Consider the following 7252-nt stretch of genomic DNA (forward strand, 5'->3'; position numbering starts at 1 on the left):
TTTCTTATAAAATTGAACTTTTATTCCAATAAAATGAATACCAAGAAACTATCATTTGGAAGATATGAGCCGAAGTCAAAGGGAAGGAATAAAGAGAGTTATGGATGAAGAGAGGGAAGGTATAATATTCAATGCAGAAACTAGAAGCAATGAAAGTGGGGTGAGGTTTGGAAGGGTATTGGAAAGTTACATAAAGATCCATTGTACTTATAAACTGATTTGTTGAATGGAAATTCCTTCATACAACTATTTAATAAAAATATAATTAAAAACAATGGAGATGGAGCTGGGAAGGTGGCTCAGTGGTAGAGAACTTGCCTTGCAGGCCTGAGGCCCTGGGTTCGATTCCTCAGCACCACATAAGCAAAAATAAAAAGCCAGAAGTGGCGCTGTGTTTCAAGTGGTAGAGAGCTAGCCTTGAGCTGAACAGCTGAGGGACATCACCCAGGCCCAGTGTTCAGGCCCCACGACCGGACCCCCCCCAAAAAAAAAAACAGTGGAGACATCTGAACCTTAAACTGTGTTCTCTTAAATCATGAGTCAAAATAATAGTTTCCTTCTCAGAAATTTTCTTTGCAGTTATTTTCCTCAAAATGACAGAAAAGTGATCAACAAAATGAATGTCAATACATCACATTGCATATCCTAAAGAGAAACAATATAAAAATCACAGTGAAAATGTTAGAATTCATCACATGATAAAATAACAGGTAGAAAGGATCAAATGCTGATTGTTTTTCCAAGTACGTTACCTATGGTATCTAATTTAATCCTCACAATAATCCCATAAAGTAGAACTACTTCTATTTCTAATTCTCAGGTGATGATATTGAAGTCTTCAGAGTTGGAATTACTAGTACAACATTTCACAAATGGTAAATCTTAGCCTGCGGCCCATTCCCACCATATCAAATAACTTCATTCTATTTTGTGACTAAAATACCAGCACTTAGTCCACTAATTCTAGGAAAATTTCCCAGAATTATTGTCCACACTTTAATAATATTTCACTTTATCTTTGTTAGAAAATAGGAAACTAAGCGGGATTTCGGTGGCTAGACCTGTAATCGTAGCTACTCAGGAGACTGAGATCTGAGGAACGCGGTTCAAAGACAGCCCAGTCAGGAAAGTCCGAGAGATTCTTATCTATAATAAACTGCTAATAAACCAGAACTGGCACTGTAGCTCCAGCGGTACAGTGCTTGACTTGAGCGGAAGAGTGCAGGGACAGTACTCAAGCCCAGAATTCAAGTGCCAAGACCAACCAAAAAAAAAAAAAAGGAAATAGGTAACTGCAGTATGAAAACTCCAAGTTCATAATCAATTTATACCTCCCTGGTGAAAGGAACTGCTAAACTATAACATTCTTGATTTCTAGCTCAAAATTGTAGAAATTATATTCTATCCCATAACAACACTGCATCGCGGTCATACTGAAAGAATAATCTCCCCAATTCCTGATGGAAACAGATTGCAGGTCTTATAGACCAATCATTTCCACATTGTAGCTCACATAAGTTGTTTACCATTAGAGGTATTTTGATTGCTTTTTATAGCCAACATTTTGAGAGAAATGTATTACTTTAAAATGTTATTAAAGCAAGACTGATATAAAAATCACCTTTGACCCCAGATGAATATTTACCTTTCATATACCCAAAAATGCAGTCTTACCTATCATTAATGTTAGGAACGAGAGGTTAAAAATCATGGACACCAAGACCTAAGCATGAATTAAAGACTCTCCAACTTGTGAATACAATTGGTTTAAAAAGACATCAATACTACTGCATGTTTTTCAAAATTTCTTGTGATATTGAAGATTCAATGATAAAATATTAACACTTGAAAATAACTCATTTTCTTGGGAGTAGGACAGAAAACACAAGATTAATCCATCATTTTCAAATACCTTTATTTTTCTACAATTCACTCTTATAATTATCAAGATTATAAAACTAACTGAAGTACAGAGCCACAACGGAAATAATTAAGCTGCATCATCTACATTCAAAAAACTTTTATTGGGGCTGGGAAGGTGGCTCAGTGGTAGAGTGCTTGCCTTGCATGCATGAGGCCCTGGGTTCGATTCCTCAGCAACACATAAGCAAAAAGGAAAAAGCCGGAAGTGGCGCTGTGGCTCAAGCGGTAGAGCATTAGCCTTGAGCTGAAGAGCTGAGGGACAGTGCCCAGGCCCAGAGTTCAAGGCCCCACGACAGGACCCAAAAATAAGAAAAAAAACTGTTACTAGAAAACAAAGTTATACTAATAATTAGCTTACCAAATTCACTTATGTCTTTTTATTCTATTTCATAATATTTCATAATATTCTATTGCATAAGAAGCCTATATAGCCACTTACCTCTTCATATCTTAATATTTATTTCAGAAATGTCTATAGCTCTATAGTCAATGAACTGAAATAATACTAAAAATATTCAAAGGCTTTTCAGAAATTGCAAGACGCTCTCGGGTTGTTATTTATATTGGAAAAGATATTCGAAAAGCCTTATTTGTTAAAGTTGTGATAGTTACTTCCACGAAAGAGCCATTAGTGAAGATCCCATTGCATGTACAAAACAACTTCAAATGCATCCACAATCTGGAGGTGACACATGCTTTTTGTTTGTTTGTTTTGAAAGGTATATCTAGCAAGCATATCCACAATACTGGTTTTCAGTCAATATGATGGGATATTCAAACCTAATAAATACAGGGTTGATTATCTTAGTGAGAATAGATATGATGTTACAAAGAAAGTTATTTTCAACAGAAATCCGGAAAGAGTTTATTCACCTTGTGAATAACCAGAGAGTAATACCTGTTTGGTCAAGTTAGTGAAACTCACTCCATGAGTATATCTTAAAAGTATAACCAATTTAAGAGGTCAAATACATATTTTGTACTGACAGTCATCTTACAGCAATAACTTACTACCTAATTATATCTGTATCTTCTTACCTAACATATAATAAGAGCTGAAAGTGGTCTCTTTTATCTAACTTAATTTTGTATATGCTTTGATTATGATGATGTTATTATTTGACAAATAAAATGTACAGAAGGGTGGCTCCACAGAAATGACATGACAGAACACTGATAAATAAAAACATTGCAACACAATTAGCTCTTTTGAGCCTCACCTTGTCCACATTGGCAAGCAACATTGCAACAGCACACGCACACATATACACATACACACATGTGTGCACATGTACACACATATACTTGCATGCTAAATTCAGGGTTTAGTACAAAAAAGTACAAATAAAGTTTTAGTGATTAGGACAAACGTTAATTTGCCTTATTACAAAATAATACACAATCCAGTCACCATGGGTGTTACATTTTACTTGCCTCGCCACATGTGACCACTTAATTTATTTTAATTAATTAATTAATTAATTTGTTTGGTGCTAATATTAGGCTTGAACTCATGGCCTGGCTCTGTCCCAGAATTTGTTGATTTTTTGTTGTAGTTTTCTCAAGCCTAGAATTTTACTGCTTGTCCCACAGCTCCATTTCTAGCTTTTGCTGGTTACTTTCAAATCAGAATTTAATGGACTTTTTTTGTTTGGATTGGTTTCAAACCACAATCCTCAGATTTCATCTTTCTGATTAGCAAGGATAAACACATGAGCCACAAGTGTGGCTTCTAGTTTTTCCTCTATAGCTATCTAATACACATATTAGATAGTAATTTAAAACTTAGAGTATAGAAGCAAGTTGTACAGTGATGATATTGTCTTGTCAGAAATTTAAGCTAGTAAATTTCTTCTTAAAACCATAAACAAAAATACCATGGTATAATATAAGAGAACTCACTATTGAACATATGAGCTGTAAGAGCTTTCTAATAGATCCATTATTTGTTACCCAACATTAGAAAAAACTAAATAATGAGGTAGTAAAATAGAAGTCCTTTGTAGGAATACTTAATTACCTTGTTTTTAAAGATACTTGTTTTCATCTAAAAAAGTAGGCCTGTCTATTGTCTTCATGTGATTTTGATGATTGAAGGTGCTTAATGAGAAGTCAAACTGTATTACTAATCCTTTGCTATCAATTAAATCTCACCTCTTCTTCTTGGAACTTATAATTATTAAAGCAATAGTTCAGAATCAGCAAGCAATAGTTCAGATTCACACTTCCAGTGCAAGTGGATCACCAGTAATTAATCCTTGATACCATTTTCCACAAAGTTTTGTCACAGATACAATCGGCCTGCCTTCTCTAGATGCTTTCCGAGCCTGGACCTATTCCTTTACTCTACAGGAAAAGTGTGATTCAATTGATTTCAGGCAGATCTGTTACTAGAATTATCAAGGATTTAGATTTTTGTCTGTAATTTGGTCAAAGCTATGTCTCTTTATGTAGGCTAATAAAAATGTATTTACTAAATTCAAGTAAATACATAAATTCCATTTCCATCTCTTTTAAAAAATAAAATTGTTTGCTCTATAAATTGATCAGAGGCATGGATTTTGTGGCTAGCTAGGTCATTGCACATCTGTCTCTCTCTTCCTCTCTCCCTTTCATGGTTCTCATAGATAATGTGACTGCTCCATAATTATCCTAATTTATTTTGCTTTTATATTTTTGGTTGCATCATTTCACTTTCTGCTCTGCCATTTCCCAAATCATTTACATAGGAGGCATTATTTCATATTTTCTCATTCCTATAATAAGCTGCACATGAAGACACCACTGGTACCATTTTCAGTCTGTACCTTTGAATATGGAGGAAAACCTTTCCTCTGCTCTATATCAATTCCCTACTCTCCAGTTAGAATAATTTCCAATAGTAAAATTGGAAAAAGAGAAAGAAAATCATGGTGAAATAACAGATGTAGAAAATTCACTGGATTTTTCTGACCAGTTCAACCAACGTGAACTATTAGGGAATACATGTGCACCCCATTCCCACTGGTACTCACTGTCTCTGGTTAGGCAATTCTGATGAAGACAAGGAACAAGATGGAAAAGTGAGGAATGGTATCATTTGCAAAAAAAAAATGGAGAAGTATTAAAGCAAATTTTTGTTTGGGCTGCTGAAAATAATCGGCTTACTACAGTGCAGACACTGCTTTCCTAAAAGGCCACTCATGTGAATACTAGGGATGATGATGAGTATACCTCTCTTCATCGGGAAGCCTCCAGTGGGCACTTAGACATTGTCCATAAGTTGGTGGCTCAAGGCAGATATTCATGCAATTACTGTGAATGGCTAGACACCCCTGTACAGTACTTATATGTTGAATAATACCAGAGTGGCTGCTTTCTTAGTTCACATTGAGGCAGATACCAATGCCCAAACTAAAGTCCTCTTGACTCCCTTGCATCTTACTGCTTGGAATAGAAATAGCAAAGATATGCTGGATCGCCTTCTATTGAAGCATTATATCAAACCAGGTCTGAAGAACAACTTGGAAGAAACTGCATTTAATATTGCCAAAAGGATAAATATGTATCACTACCTCTTTTAAATTGTGGAAGGCTGTAAAAATTGTTCTCCTAACTCATAATGGTTTGGTTAAGATTCTTAAATTTCAAAAATGCCAATCCATCTTTGTGTCTGTACAAAATATTTTCACAATACAAAGCAACAGCAATATCTTACTTTAAAAATTCATGGATTCCATAGTATTCTTCAATGAATTGCCTGACTTTGATGTCAAAATGTATTCAAGAGTTGTTTGTATACATCTATAATGATTTCTGCAGGGTTTGTGATTTTTAAATCAGAAATCACTTTACCTTATCTGTTGAAATGAGTAGTACAGAAACTAAAAATATTTCTGGTGCTTGTATGAAAAAAGTATATTTTAAAATACTCTGTATTTTGTTTGTATAATGTCCATAATCTATTTAATTCTCTCCTAGATATAATACTTTGAATTATACATTGTTTTATAATATATAGGTTCGTTAATAAATGTGTTATTTCAGATAGCATTCCATATAGAAAAAGTTTAAGATTCCTTTTTTTCCTAGGTCCTTATAGTATTTTATTTCTTTGGGATAAAATGACAATGTTATCCAATTTCAAATGTTTTGTAAAGATTGTGCTATATAAAGGCCATTCTAAGGTGAGGATTTAACGCACTGATGTCAAACTAACTTTCAGTTCAATGAATTACATATATTGTTACATTTGCATTTTAAATTTTTTATTGTGAAAATACTGTACAGAGGGGTTACAATTACATGGGCAAGATAATGAGTACATTTCTCATCAAGCATTGTAGCCTCCTCCTGTATTTGCCCTCCCCATCCATTCCCATCCTTCCCCTGCTCCCCCACTCAATCCTCCCTGCTACCCCTCCACCCGCACAAAGTTGTAAAGTTCATTTTTCGACATAACGACTTGTATTTTTGTAATCAATTTTTTAATAACTGTTTTTCATTTCTTGCATCTCAAGAATGAAAAATATGGAATATTTCACAAATTTTCATATCATCCTTGTGCAAATGCCATGATAATCTCTATATTGTAGTAATTTGGGTAAACGTCCTGCTGAAGCATGTAGTATCCTGTAAATTTAAGTAGTTATTGATGCAATCTTTATACAGGCATATATCCTTGGTTGACTGTTTTTAACTAGGAAACCTTATTGTTCCTAAAAATGTTATTGATCTTACTTCTCTAAAATTCTGTGTATATTGGGAAAAGCTTATATTGTTTGGTCGATTGCTCACATTTGCAATTTTTTTGTCAATGACTATTTTAAGTCTTTTTCATTTTAAATTTGATCATACTTTGAAGCCTTTATAGCTAGGTCCAAAGGTGATTGTTTTTCAAGAACTTATTTATAAACTGAGTTAGCTTTGTGGAGTTAATGGATTCAAAGTAAGCCTTGCTTAAGAGCTACTTCTAAACTTCTGCAGCTTAAAAATTCCTAAATGATGTCTTACTGGTACAAATGTCTACCTGACCCTTTACTCTTCTTCCCTGTAGCAACAGACCAACCAGAATATCTTACCCTGACAGCATAGATTTTCTTATTGGAACAAAACTAATATTAGTTAAAAGGGATCATAGAGAGATAAACAGTTAAGGCAGAATCATTTAGGCTAGAAGGTATTTTATCAAAATATAATTGTTTTTTATACCTAACATTTCAATAGTAGCTAAAGCCAAGAAGGTGAAAAAAATTTCACATGCATGATTACCAAATGTCCTGGCCAGTCTACCATCCATCCAGGCAGGAATTTACACTACTGCCTTTCTTTCATCAAATATTTTCATAGT

The 7252-nt window shown here is 34.2% G+C and overlaps 1 pseudogene; it reads right to left on the bottom strand.

Moving 5' to 3' along the window:
- Nucleotides 1-6426: 6426 nt before the first annotated feature.
- LOC122127474 lies at nt 6427-6526 on the bottom strand (annotated as a pseudogene).
- Nucleotides 6527-7252: the final 726 nt, after the last annotated feature.

The sequence above is a fragment of the Dipodomys spectabilis genome, unplaced genomic scaffold, assembly GCF_019054845.1.
Source record: "Dipodomys spectabilis isolate Male_0828 unplaced genomic scaffold, ASM1905484v1 ptg000301l, whole genome shotgun sequence".
NCBI classification, from domain to species: Eukaryota; Metazoa; Chordata; class Mammalia; order Rodentia; family Heteromyidae; genus Dipodomys; species Dipodomys spectabilis.